Below are 13,793 nucleotides of genomic sequence, written 5' to 3' on the forward strand. Positions count from 1 at the left end.
TCAACACTGTTTCAATAAACTTTCCTGATTGGTGGCATTTGACCTTGTTTGCATCTTCATCCCTCTCCGGGTGTAACATCAAATCCCTCTGGCTCGGGCTGTGCCAGGCCGGAACAGTCCAGGTAGACAACATCCACAGCCTTTTCCTCATCCACTAGGATGAGGGAAATGCCCTTTCTCCACATATCCAATATTTCTCTGATTGTTGTGTAAATAGGGTAATATAATCCTCAAATAAATCTTAAATGTAAACTATTTTGTGCAAAAGGGTTAGCATGTGCTGGTTCTGATTGTCTAGGTAAACCAGTAAGGCTCAGACCCAGATTAAATGACTCAAAGCAATTAGGATCTCATAGGCCCATAGTGGAAACCAAAATTTTACAATTATCTTTAGTTTGATTATGGCTTCCTACAGAATACCAAGTTAATCTATCTGTAAATATGCACATTGTTTTGGAGTTTTCAGAGCCTGATAAACTCCATCCCAGAACAAATCTACAATGTGATGTCTCATAATGGGTTTCGTGTAAGGATTTTTTAAACTGTGGAGTGGCTGGAAGAAAACGGGCATATTATGAGCAATCCAGACCGAATAACTTGGTTGTAATAACAGGCCGCAGCCCTAGCAAGCTGCAGGTGTTGTGAAGGACATATGCAAGGCCAAGGGAGACAAAGAAACTGTATTCACAGAGAGATAAGAGAGTTGGACAGAAAGATGAGAAAAAACAGGATGCCTGCACAAGGGGGGAGCAGTGTGTGGGCACCACACTGGGACCAATCAAATGGAGTGTGATGCCGCGTGGATGACAGCTAAGTGGCATAAAAGACGTGCAATTTGGGAATAAAGGGAGGACGACATCTTATCTATACACTAACAGTTCTGCCAAGTCAGCCTTGTTTCTCTACAAGGTCAACTTATTTTCGTCCCTTACATATCAGCTCTATGTCACTAACTTAATCCTGCTATGATTAATATTAATGAATGCTTTATCTCTTTCAAAGGACAGTTAGAGATTTCTGTGAAATTACTCAGTTGCTAATGAGAGAGATGATTTAATGATGGGTCAATTTAAGCTCCAGTAGAGTACTTGCCATTCATGTCATAAGCTGCTATAACTGGCATTCTGCCTTCTCACTTCAGCAAAATAGGTTGCATGCTGAGTAAAGAAGGCGGAACAATACTTTAAACCCTTCTCTATCAGCACAGATCTAGGAAGATGGAGTTGACTATATTGCATTATTGTTGTCATTTGTCTCTTCTTGAAAGCTGTAGGAAGTTTTGTCTGGAAGTTTCAAAGTTTCATCTGGTAAGCTTTACACTTTAGGCAGTTTTTAGGAGCCATTTCTGAGTGTTCACTTCTCCCACAGTGGCTGGCCAAAGAGGCTAGCTCCTCCAGGTACAGAAGTGGCAGGGAAGCAACGACCAGTCCAGCAAAGCTGGCAGCCACCAAAGCCCGTCAGTGATGGGTCACAGGGAAATTCAAATTGTAACTGTGCAGCAGTGGTAATTCCTGACCAAGGAATGATCTGGCATGGAGGGCAAGAAGGCTCAACTGCAGAAGTGGTTAAACTGGCTGAAAGCATGTATGCCAGAGATAGAAGGATCCCTGTAAGAGAGTGAAGTTTCCCTGGGTGATGAGATAAGAAACAGTCTCAGCATTGTCTTGTAGCTGCTGCCACCAAAATCGGGAATAAAACTCCTTAACACCAACATAGCATTAAGAAGCAGGCATAATTTATTGTGGCACCGTGGCACCGGATGCGGGGGGGGGGGAGTGTTTCACCTAATGCACATGCTGAACTGTTTCACGGGTCTCATTTTATGTTACACAGCTATACATATTCATTACATTTATCGGAATTATTTGCATATGTATGAGTCTTCACATCTGGTCAGTTATGCCTCCAGGTGGTCTTCCCGATGGTCATCTCCTCTTCACCCCGTTTTTTGCCCCATGACTCCACCTAGGTTCTTGTACATATTCCCCCCCTACTTAGCACTCCTTCACAAACTCCAGAACCAGCTCAGCTTGTTTTTTCTGCTGCAGACCCTCTCTTATCATTATCTGTTCTTTGTTTCCCGAGATTGACTACCTTGATTAGAAGTCCTTGCAGTCATCAGTTTCGACAACTTGAGATGGTGTGTACTTGACCTAAATTTTGTGTTCTTGTTCAATTAAATCAGAGTTTGGTAACTGGGGAGTTTAGGCAACACTGTCCTGGAATGGGAGTGCTAGGGGGCTACCTTTGGGCAGCAAAGCTGAGCTGGGGGATGGACCCAAGGCCGGGCTGAGACACCCCTTGCAACTACTCATGGGATTGGTGCTGGTGAGAGTGTATATAAGGAATCAGCCTATGATGGTAGGACTCTACCCAATGCATTGCTCATTAATTATTTTTTTTTATATTTAAGCACAAACGTGTGTTTAATTCACCTCAAGGGGTACCATAAAAATTCCCTAACATGGGCGAGGGGAGACAATGCTTGCTCTCTGTTCCCTTCTTGGGAGCCTGACCATGCTCTGTACAGAGTTGTCACCAACAGCTGAATGTTAACAAGTGTGTGAAGAAAGAGAGGGCATAATACATTCAGTTCTTTCTAATTTGTGTTGTGGAGCCAGCTGGTCAGTGGGGGATTCAGAAGCTTGTAGAACTGGCCCAGCTCTGAGGACTGGCTCATTTGTCAATGTTTAAAATCTTGTCAGTACAAACCCAAATGTAATCTTTGTGGCCATGTGAGAGGCTCAGCTTCAGCCAAGGGTATGTAAGCAGCCTAAGTCAAGAGTAGGCTAGCCTCTGTCTGGGACAGGGTGATGGGAGGGATGGCAGAGCACTGCCAAATCAAGCCTTCACCTGCAGGGATACCTACATTCTGTATTCACATCCATAATAACATTAAATCTCCATTTAGGAAGGAGTCTGCCCTGACACTTGTATCTTCTGGGCTCTGCAAAATGTATGGTTTTGAGTTGCATGGCTTGATTTGTTTGTTACCTTAGTGCCTAGTGCAGAAATTTCTTTCTGCTGATTTATGTAATCCTCTGATTTGGACACTGCAAGGGTCCCCCATTCAGATCACACAAGCCACCCTAGCAGATAGCGCTGGGTTTGCTTTAGGTTAACACTGATTGTCCATGGCCAGCAACTGAACTACGCTGATTTGTTGTGAGCAAAGCACATTGACAGAACAGTCTGGAGAAGTCTGATCTGACACAGCCTGCACAAAAGCCCAGCCAGCAGTGAACCTCTACTCAAGCTGATGAGACTCTAGTTCCTTTAGTGCTCTTTAATGTAACTTAAAGTAGGCAAATCTACTTTACAAAACCCAGAAAAAAGCACCCAGCTTTCTGAGGTCATTCATTGCTAAATTAAAGCAGCAAGGGCAGGTTATAACTGGTTATTTCAGTAAGTAATGAAAGCATCTCAGAGAGAGTGCTGATCATTATGTTACCGAAATCTCAGAATGAAGAACTTATCAACACCAATGTGATGCAGATAAGCAGACACTTCTTTATTGACGGCTGGGTGTGTGAGTACTCTCACGATCAACGCACACCAAGTTTCAAAATCATACACCATATATAGAACTTATTCATACATATTCATTAAGTATTCATGCATAATCATAATACTTCCCGAAAATCATTAACATACCCTCCTCCCATATCCGATTCTGCGCAGTAACGGTTAGAAAGGTCCAGAAATGGGTCTGGGGTACGATTTGGGTAGGTGGTATATGAGTCGGTTGTCGCGATCTCCCTCTGCCGGAATTACCTTTTACTAAAGTTCACGGTTTCTTGGCAGGTAACTACAAGTTGTTCCAATCGACTCTCCCCAGCTCCCATTAATTCTATATTCTGACATTTCAATACACTTTCTACATACAGAAGACTAGTCAAATACAAAGAAATCTGTAAAATCCCAAATTTGTTACCTAAGTTTTAAACAATGATTCTAGCCCATTCTTCTGGCCTTGGTACAGGGCTGTACAAAGGATTTCATAGCAGCTTTTGCTGTGCAACTACAAGTTTCATTAAAATATATTTCTTATTCCAAATGATTTTGTAAAATCAAATAAAGTCAATTAATTCTAACTTATTAGCAGATCTGTAACAATTAAGAGTCCAATAAAAGTTCTGGTCAAAGCCAGGACAACCTGTTCTCTTCCCTGAAACAGTGGCTGATTGCTGCAGACAATTTCAACTTTCCGAAATTGCTAGCTGCCAGTATACAGCATGTGCTGATACAAAGCTTTTTTTAGAAACTGATGTGACTACAATAGCATAGGATATTTTCTGCATAGAAATAGAGAAAGCATGCTGCAAGGACATAATAGCAGTGCATAGCATTCATGTTTACAATAACAAACTTGCCCATTTGTTCACTCGCTTGCTCTTCTCCCTCCTGGTCAGAATCTGTGAAACTGGGTTTATACAGAGTCTGTGCTGGCCTTGTGAGCACAGGTGGTGGTATGATGCTGCAAGAGGGGAAACTGAGTATGTAGAGCTTGTGTGGATGTCAAGTGCCTGAAACACACACCCCCCTTCTGCTGTGTAGGTAGCACTGGCAATAAAAGGAAGAGCACCTAATGTGCTTGTTTACTGCATCTACGCTGCTATTTCCAACTGAATGATTCCTGCTGTGTTCCTGAGGGAGATCAATGCCACCCTTTTTTCTGCAAATCATTAACTGAGATAATCTTTAGTCTAAGCTAATAAGCTTATTTACTAAAGCTAATAAGCTTTAGTATCTACATTTCAGCAGGGCTGAATCCCATCATGCAAGTAGGTTTATAATCAGCACTGTGATAGCTGCCATCTCACCAAGTATGTCAGTGGCTGTGCTGGGGACTGCTGTGGCCAAAACTGCATTTCTTTCCATCCCAAGATACAAACCAAAAAATTGCTGCTGATAGTTTCTTCTTCTTTGGGCTGTCATCAAAGGGAATGGTGTCCTTTTTCCTAAGAGTGTGAGTCTTCTGAGTATCTGAGGCCCCAAAGGTTAAATCCCAGGACTCATGCATGTGTGATAGCTGTCCTCTTTGTCAGCACTTTTAAATTGAGGATCACCAGAGTTTAAAGAAAAGGATCCCCTATGCGATGGGATCACAAGGCACACATGAAAGGCTTGGTGACATACCTGAAATGTGAAGGGGCTGCAGGGAGAGTTATCCTGGCTGATGAGTAAAGACAGAGAGATTCAAACTTCAGCTGACTTGGGAAGTGTGGCTGAGAGAGGGCATGTAGCCATATTGGTGTGACTGTCGTTACTTGGCCGACCCTCCACAGGGACCCTCTTCATTAAACTAGTATTAGTAAGAAAAAAAGACAGTGTATTGTAACAAAGACAATTATCTCTTGATTGCACTCTAATTTTAAGTAAGGATATAGTTCAGTCCATGTGCAATTGATAAGTATCAAATTACTTTTCACTTTCTTGTTGAATTTTAAGCAAGGTTAGCAAGTCCACAGCCAATCTACTAGCTCTGTGTAAATTCCTGGTCACAGGTAATTTTGTCTTTGCTGTGATAGATGTTCTCTTGGTGGCAAGAGGGTTTCCTGGTTCCAACTCTAGACTGGTTGCACCTTTCAGGTGAGAATGATTGATCCAAGTCGATTTTTCTTCCACCTTTACTGCTGAGAAATGTTAGCAATACCAAAAATGGTCTCTGCCACCAAGGAGATAAGTTAACTTTTATTTTATGTGCTTTTACCCAAACATAATTTCCTGGATTGAAGGGGTGAAGAGCCCCTTCTAGAGGTACTGGTTGTACTAGCTGTGCCTGGACCTGATTGTATTTTAATAATTTCTGAACCTTGTTGTGCGATTTGGTATACTACTTATATAGAACTTGCTTAGTATAACTTCCTTAGCATTAGTAGCTAAATTTGCTGAACCCGTAGGCCGCAAGCTGTGAACTTTCACCCAGCTATGTTGAACTTTTACCTAGTTAAGTAAAATAAGGCCCCAGTGCCTGTTCAAGCCAGAAGATAAGGAAGCTACAATTGTCAGCAGAAGCTGCAACCTTAGAGATAAGAAAAGAAACAGCCTGCCTAGAGACAATGAAGAAACCCAATAAAGAACAGGAAGACTATAGACCTTAAAATTACTATTGGTCCGAACTGTCATGTGAGGGATAGGGAATTTAGATTGTAAGGGTATAATTACCCAGGGATTTCTTTGTTTGGGGTCCGTCTTCAGAGGCACCCAACTCGAGCTGCAGTGCTATTAATAAAAAGGACTTTATAGAAGAATTTATTTTCGCTTATCAATTCAGTGGAAACCTAGAGTTGAACCCTGTTATGGTGGCTGTCGTGTAATTTCCATAACAACCTGTAAAATATACTGAGTCACATTTTAATTTTCCGCTAATAAACTTACATGAGCAGGTATATAAGTTCTGGGGAGTTGTATCAGTCTTTCAAATCTAAATATTCATTAAGGCTAAAGGTAGCGCGTGCACAACGTGGCTACTTATTTGGCTGTAGCACAAATTCCTGGTGCAAACCAATTCTTCAGCACTGCCTGGGCTAGTGCAACAGTCCCCAAATGCCCTAGATGGTGATGCATATTTGCTATGGGAATAAGGTGTTGCTTAGGTAAAATAGGAAGGTTTTTCCATATCTGCTCTCCATATTCCTTGGGAGTCTTTGGTGACCTCATACCTCTTCCAAGAGTCAATTTCTTCATCAGGAACAGTCAAACATATCTTTTCAGGAGTGGGCAACATCAGGTCAGACCATCAGACTGTTTGTAAGTCCAGTGGTTCATATGGCCATTGTGCTGTGGCTTTAGTGGCAATATCAGTTCAACTATTTCTTATCTCTTCTTTTGTCCTTCTGCTGGTATGGGCTGGCTGATGAATGGCACCATGTTTCTCTGGCAATTGTATAGCTTTTAATAGTTCAGTAATTTGCAGACCATTTGATATTTTACTTCCACTAGAAGTTATAAACCCATGCAGCTTCCATAAATGTCAAGCAGTGTGGCATACACCAAATGCATATCAAGAAACAATATAAATATTTAGTCTTTTCTTTGGCTGGCTGACAGGCCTTTGTTAATGCAATTAATTCCGCTGCTTGTACACTCAGCTTCAGACTGAGTGGTGAAGCCTCCACTACATCATTCACAGTAGTTATTGAATAACTCATAACCCAGTTGCCATTCAGATAATACGAGGATCCATCAACAAAGAGTTCCAGATTGGGATCTAGAAATGGCACATCTGTTAAATCTTCTCAAGTTTTTTCAGCTTCATGGATTGTTACTACACAGCTGTGGTGTGGAGTTCCTTCCCCAGGTAAAGGGAGTAGAGTAGCAGGGTTCAGAATATTAGTTAACATCCCCAAGGCTATTCCTTTCCTTTCATGTACAACATGGTGTCTTAGTTTAACCCTGGCCAGCAACCAAGCACAATGCAGCCGCTTGCTCACTCCCCCCTCATCCATAGGGATGGGGAGGAGAATTGGAAAGGAATGTAAAACTCAAGGGCTGAGATAAGAACAATTTAATAGGTAAAGCAAAAGGTGAGCATGCAAGCAAAGCAAAACAAGGAATTCATTCACTACTTTCCATCGGCAGGCAGGTGTTCAGCCATCCCCAGGAAAGCAGGGCTTCATCACGCGTAATGTTTGCTCGGGAAGACAAACGCCATCATGCCGGATGTCCCCCCCTTCCTTCTTCTTCCCCCAGTTTATATACTCAGTATGACGTCCTATGGTATGGAATACCTCTTTGGCAAGTTTGCGTCAGCTGTCCTGGCTGTGTCCCCTCCCAATTTCCCATGCCCCTCCAGCCCTCTTGCTGGCAGGGCCCAAGAAACTGAAAGGTCCTTGACTCAGTATAAACATCACCCAGCAACAACTAAAAGCATCAGTGTGCTATCAACATTGTTCTCACATCATAGCCAAAACACAGCACTGTACTAACTACTAAGAAAAATAACTCTATCCCAGCTGAAACCAGGACACATGGTAAATGGCTTAATGTAGTCTGGCAATCCCAGAGCAGGTGCAGCTTGCTTGAAAGGCTTGAATGTCTTTACCTTGTCTGTTGTCCAGTGAATGAGTTCTCCAGTGTCTTGAGCAGTAATCTGTATCAGTGATTTTGTCATTTCCTCAAAAGCAGCTATCCAGGTTTGACAGAATCCTACAGCTCCTAAAAAGGCTTGCATTTGTTTTTAGTGACTGGTCAGGGAAGATTTTGAATGGCTTTGATATGGTTTTCAGATAAATGCCACTCCTCTTGCTGGAGAATATAACCCTGATATTTTACATGTCTCTCATACAATTGTAGTTTATGTGGAGAAGCCCTATGGCCCTTCTCAGCTAAAGCAAGCAGTAAGGTATGGGTGTCAGCTATACAAAATTCCCTGGCTATCAATAAATCATCAACAAAATGTATAAAAAACAGATCCTTTTTTTTTTAATCACATCATCCTGAAAATCTTTTACTAAAACTTTAGAAAAATAGTGGAAGACTCAGTAAAGCCCTGAGGGAACCTTGTCTATAATTAGTTGCATTTTTCCCCAAGGAAATGCAAAAAGATATTGAGAGTCTGGATGAAAAAGTTTCCCATGTATGTATTAGATAGGGGTAATTATGTTCATTAATTAAAATGTTTAAGACCAGATTCTCATAAGAAGAAGGAGAAAATATTTTATATTCAGAGGCTTTTGCAGTGACTACACAATAGATCCCTGCTAACTGTCAATCCAAGGTAAAATCTAGTTGCCCCTGTTGCATAGAGCAGGGCAAGACTGCATCATAGGATTGAGAGGTCCTTTTGGGAGGCTGTATTTGGTCTGGCTGAGATGGAGTTTTCCCCATAGCAGCCCTCCTAGTGCTGTGCTTTGTATTGGTAGCTAGAAAGGTGGTGATAACAAGCCAGTGTTTTGGCTACTACTTACTGAGCAGTGTTCACACAGCATCAAGGCTGTCTCTCCAATCTTTCCCCCCATCACCAGTAGGCTGGGGCTGGGCAAGATCTTGGGAGGGGACATAGCCAAGACAGCTGACCCAAAGTAACCAATGGGATATTCCATACCATATGACATCTGCACAGATATAAAAGCTAAGAGAAAGGAAAGCCCTGCTTCCTGGAAAGTGGCCGAACATCACCTGCTGATGGAAAGTAGAGAATAGCATCTTTTGTTTTCCTTTGCTTCCACATGCATTACTTTTGCTATTGTTTCATTAAACTGCCTTTATCTTTACCAACAAGATTTTTTTTTCCCATCTTATTCCACCCCACCCCCCTTCCGCTGAGAAGGGGAATGATAGAACAGCTTGGTGGGCACTTAGCATCCAGCCAAGGTCAAACCACCACAGAAGCTTTCTCTTTTTTTCTTTTTTTCTTTTTTTTTCTTTTTTTGTTTGTTTGTTGGGTTTTTTTTTTTGTCATAATGGGCACTCCTGTTTCCAATGGTGGCCTTGTTGTCCACAGCAATTACAACAGTCTCCTGTTCTTTGAGATCCATTGCTTCTAAAATTGTCTTCTCTGCCCCTACCTTGGAAACCTCCACGTCCTCATCCCTTTAATCTAGGATTATTATTTAATGCTTCTGCCAATAGACTGGCTTTCTGTTCCTATTATTTTCTTATTTTTTTTCTTCAGCTGTCTTTCATCACTTTTATTAAACACAAATGTAGCAATGCTGACTATTTCATCCAATCCTTTGCCCTGTCATCCAGGCATAGGTTTTGAAAAACATTTCTTAATATCTGGGGCTGACTGATCCACAAAGAAAAATATCATTAGAGTCCAAATTTCCTCATTTTCAGAACTGATCTCTTTGAACATTCTCACTTGTTTAACCAATCGGGTGTAATAGAAAAATGTTCAGCATTTTCTTGCTGGCATTCTCGCACCTTAGCTCAATTTACAGTCTTCCTTTTTGCCAGTTCTAAGGATTCAAACAATCCTCCTCTCACTCTTTGCAGCATACCTTTATTGGCTGGTAAATTTGGGGGACTGACCTGGGTCATTGGCTGGCCATGAGGTTCTTCTCTGTGCTTCCCTGGCTGATCTGTGATTTGTTTCTCAGATTTTAATTCTTTCATCAGGAGCAAAGATAGTCTCAAATAGTTGCTGTACGTCAGCCCATGTAGGGTTGTAAACATGTAAGATGCCGCATATAGTTTGTATCACCTTCTCCAGATCATCTCACAGTCTGGGCATTTGTTGTTGCCCCAAAAGCAAATCAGTGGGTGAAAATGGCATGTAGACTGTTCCTACAGAAAGCTGGCTATGTTCCAGTCCTGGCTTTATAATTTTTGTTGGAGAGGTGCTTCCAAACCAGAAGCAGTAGCAATAGCTGGAGCAAATATCGGAGTAAAAGCAAAAAAAAGAGCAGTAGGATAGACAGGTAGAGATGAATGTGGAACATCCCTGATTTTCATGTTCAGCCAGAGATTTTATTTAATTTCCAATCCAAAGGGGAAACTTCTCTCTGACATTTATAAATTCCAGAATGTGAAGAGCTCTTTTTTTCCCATTCATTCAGAGATCTTTACTTATTCTCTGCTCCAGAGGGGAAAATTTGTTTTAATACCTGATATACCAGTAGTCCATTTGTGATGGGAACCAATCCTCCAAATGCTAGCATAAATAGCTCAGTTTAATATCATCAAAATAACCAGACTGTGGCCACGTTTGGTACGCAACACCAGTAAAATTCCACTACCTCATTACATTACATTACAGTGTATAACATGAACTAATATATATTTTAACAAAGTTAATAGACTTTCATACTATGAAGACTGGTTGATTTGATAGTTAAGGAAGGGAATTTTCTTAATACCCTTCACCATAAAGCAAAATCCAGGAAAATGGGGTGTTTTGGAGCAATGTGGTTGGCAAGGGGACTCATGGAGGTCCCAGCGCGAAGCCATCTCCCACTGGCAAGTCCTAGCATGATCTGGGAGAGAAGAGTTTGGAAATGCATAGGGTGGATGTTGGGGTCTGCAGTGGGTCTGCAGACAAGTTAGTTGACTTCAAAGACTTAGCCGTGTACCTTTAAGACAGCCACAAATTGTCAGGTATGTAAATGGGATGTGAAGAATCAGAACTTAGAACTGAAGCATACGGGCACCTAAGCAACAGCAAATAGCAAGCAAGAAGAAGGACACAAAAACCTATCAGGGTCTAACACCTGTGCTGTCTAAGATATATAAATAGTTTGTATAAACAATAAAGGGGCCATTTTGTCCGAACTCAGCCATGCAGACGTAGTGTTTCTTTTCAGTCCGCCTCGACTTGCGTCACCACAGGTGGAAATACCCAACTCTTCTGTCTGATAGGAATGTAACAGTGAGTAACTGAATAATAACCCATCACTCAATATAAAAGGGACAATGATAAAAGAACAGCAATGAAATGCTTAAGTGAAATAACCTAAAAATGATAAAGGAAATTTGTATATTTACATAAAATAAGAATACCTGTGGCACTGCTGACAGCAAGATATCTTAAGATTAGATGGGTCAAGATAGATAGTTTTGTGGATAAAAGTACTGTGCTAGACAGAATGTTTTGTTTTACAGAAACGTTTCTCCTTTCTCATGCTTGAGCATATTTAGGGCAGCGCAATGGGCAGGGCACTCCTCTGGGCCACCAGGTTCAGACCTCTCTGCTGTGGACCCCTTCAGGACTGATACTCACACCAGGGCTCACAAGTCATTGCCATGAACATTAAGGTACTTTTAGCTTTCAGTACCTCCTAGTCTTTCCTGGTGAGGCCCTTGGTGTGCTGTCAGGTTCTTTAGCAGAGGAGATGGAGGCCTGGTGATGAATGCACCTTGGGGAGACACAATTTCCTGGTCCCTCTCCAAGGAACAGGCAGCAGGACAAACTCAATGACTTTGTCGGGAGACTCACAGCCCAAGGTATCCCTGTAACTTTGCTTTATCAAGGTGTCCCTGTCACTTGGGAATGTGGGACAAAATCCCTGAGCAGGCAGGGGTGTCAGCCCCCCATACTTGCTCCCTCTAGCTTGTGAAATGGGAGGGAGGAAGGAGGTGGCCCCACATCTTCCTGGTTGTCTTGTGCAAACTGTGAACTGCCTGAAATCAGCTGCTGGGTGAAGGGCAAGGTGGCAGTAAGAAACTCCTCTGCTGGAAAAACCTGTAGGACAAGGGGAAATAGGATTCCTTGAAGGCTGGAAAGCATCAGTCCTGGGTGCTGCAAGGATGTCTGCCCTCTTGCCAAGAGACAGCAGGTACTTCTAGGTTTCAGGATCTTGGTTTTGAGGTTTGGGAGGTTTTGAGGATGCCTGTGGTATCAGAGTGCTGGACATGAGTGTTCTGCACTGGGAAAGTAGGGAGAAGGGGTGAGCGAGAGAGAAATAATGCAGGATTCTTTCTGGATCTCAATAGGAAATGTTTGACAAAAAATGGCTTAATAAGATAACTGCTTTAATAAGGCAGAGTAAGGAGAGGAATATAGATACAAGTAAATCTTGCATCCCTTCAGCTGCCAGGCACCTCATGTTCATGCAGCATTGGAAGGAGCCTGGATGAATTTTCCCACAGCATACTGCACAGAGCAGATCAGATCCTGTCTGTGGAGAGAAGCTCTCCCTTTTGGTCATTTGAGCTATGATATAATTTCCTTACAAGGACAACTCTATTCCTAAAGAATGGTCTCATGAGAACTTCTTGCTGCACTTTTAAATAGAGGCAAGGCCATGCAGATGGTGTAATCACTGGTACGAAGTGGGAGCTGCCTGCAGGCTCCTCTGTTGCAATGAGCTGGTTGAGTTTGTCCTGTGACCAAGGGATTTGTGCAACATAACACAGGCCTGAAAGCCAAGCTGTATGTGCAGCACAGCACAGACGTGGGCCTACTCAGGTTAACTGTTCTATGGTTCATTAATTCGTAAACATGCCACAGTCTCCTGGTCAGGATCACTATATTCCACCCCTTGATCCACAGTTTCCCTTTCCCAAAGATATTATAAATTACAGATTATATTAATAACATAGGGGCTTCTCAAGCCCTAAGTATGTGGCCAAATAGAGCAGATGTGGCCTGTTCAAGATCTTCCACAAGACTCCCAATACATGGGATCAAGCTGGCACTTCAAACCTGCCTTTGCAGATTTGGTCCTAGGGTTTCTGCTGAGTCAGGGTGAAGGCTAGATGCAGGAGCGGTCTGCAAACTAGGACCATGCATGGCAACCAATTAGCTGAGGGGAATGTGCTCGAGCTTGTCTAGACAACAATTAACATGATGAAGCATGTTTGCAGAGCACGGGGGAGTGGGAGACGGATGGCGCCAAGGAAAGGTAACACCTTGCGGTTAATTGCTGGTAGTTAACCACCAATCAGGGATTGCCTAGTATGCAAGGCTTAGCTTCAAGAACCAATTAGTTTAAAATGCGCAGCTTCTGAAAGTGTATAAAAACTCGTGCTTCTGTACAATAAATTGACATTTGCCTGCATCAAGCTGCGTTCATTCGCCGCAGCTAGCTGGTGCCACTCCTAGTGTGACAGGTGATGACAGCTGTCTTCCTAGGCCTGTGTCACCACATGATTAGGCTGGATATTGATACTTTTCTCTGTTAAACAAACATTTGTCTTTACTTTTCACTTGATTTTTCAACTCCTTGGGTTTGTTTTTCTATTGACAGTATTGTAAATAAACATTTGAATAATTCAGTAGAATATTTCAGTCCTATTCAGTGCAGGTCATTTTAGTTGAGCTATTTTAACACTTTGTCAAAAAACACAAAATACTGAATTTCAGATACAGCCTGCACAGTGTCTACAGTATCTTGACTGTTATG

General features: G+C 42.2%; 1 long non-coding RNA gene across 1 annotated transcript; it reads left to right on the forward strand.

Moving 5' to 3' along the window:
- Positions 1 to 255: 255 nt before the first annotated feature.
- Positions 256 to 13,252, forward strand: LOC119140683. Its single transcript, XR_005101682.1, has 3 exons — positions 256 to 269; positions 12,331 to 12,335; positions 13,135 to 13,252. It is a non-coding gene; the product is annotated as an uncharacterized LOC119140683 (long non-coding RNA).
- The last annotated feature ends 541 nt before the right edge of the window (positions 13,253 to 13,793 follow it).

This window comes from Falco rusticolus, chromosome W (genome assembly GCF_015220075.1).
Source record: "Falco rusticolus isolate bFalRus1 chromosome W, bFalRus1.pri, whole genome shotgun sequence".
NCBI lineage: Eukaryota > Metazoa > Chordata > Aves > Falconiformes > Falconidae > Falco > Falco rusticolus.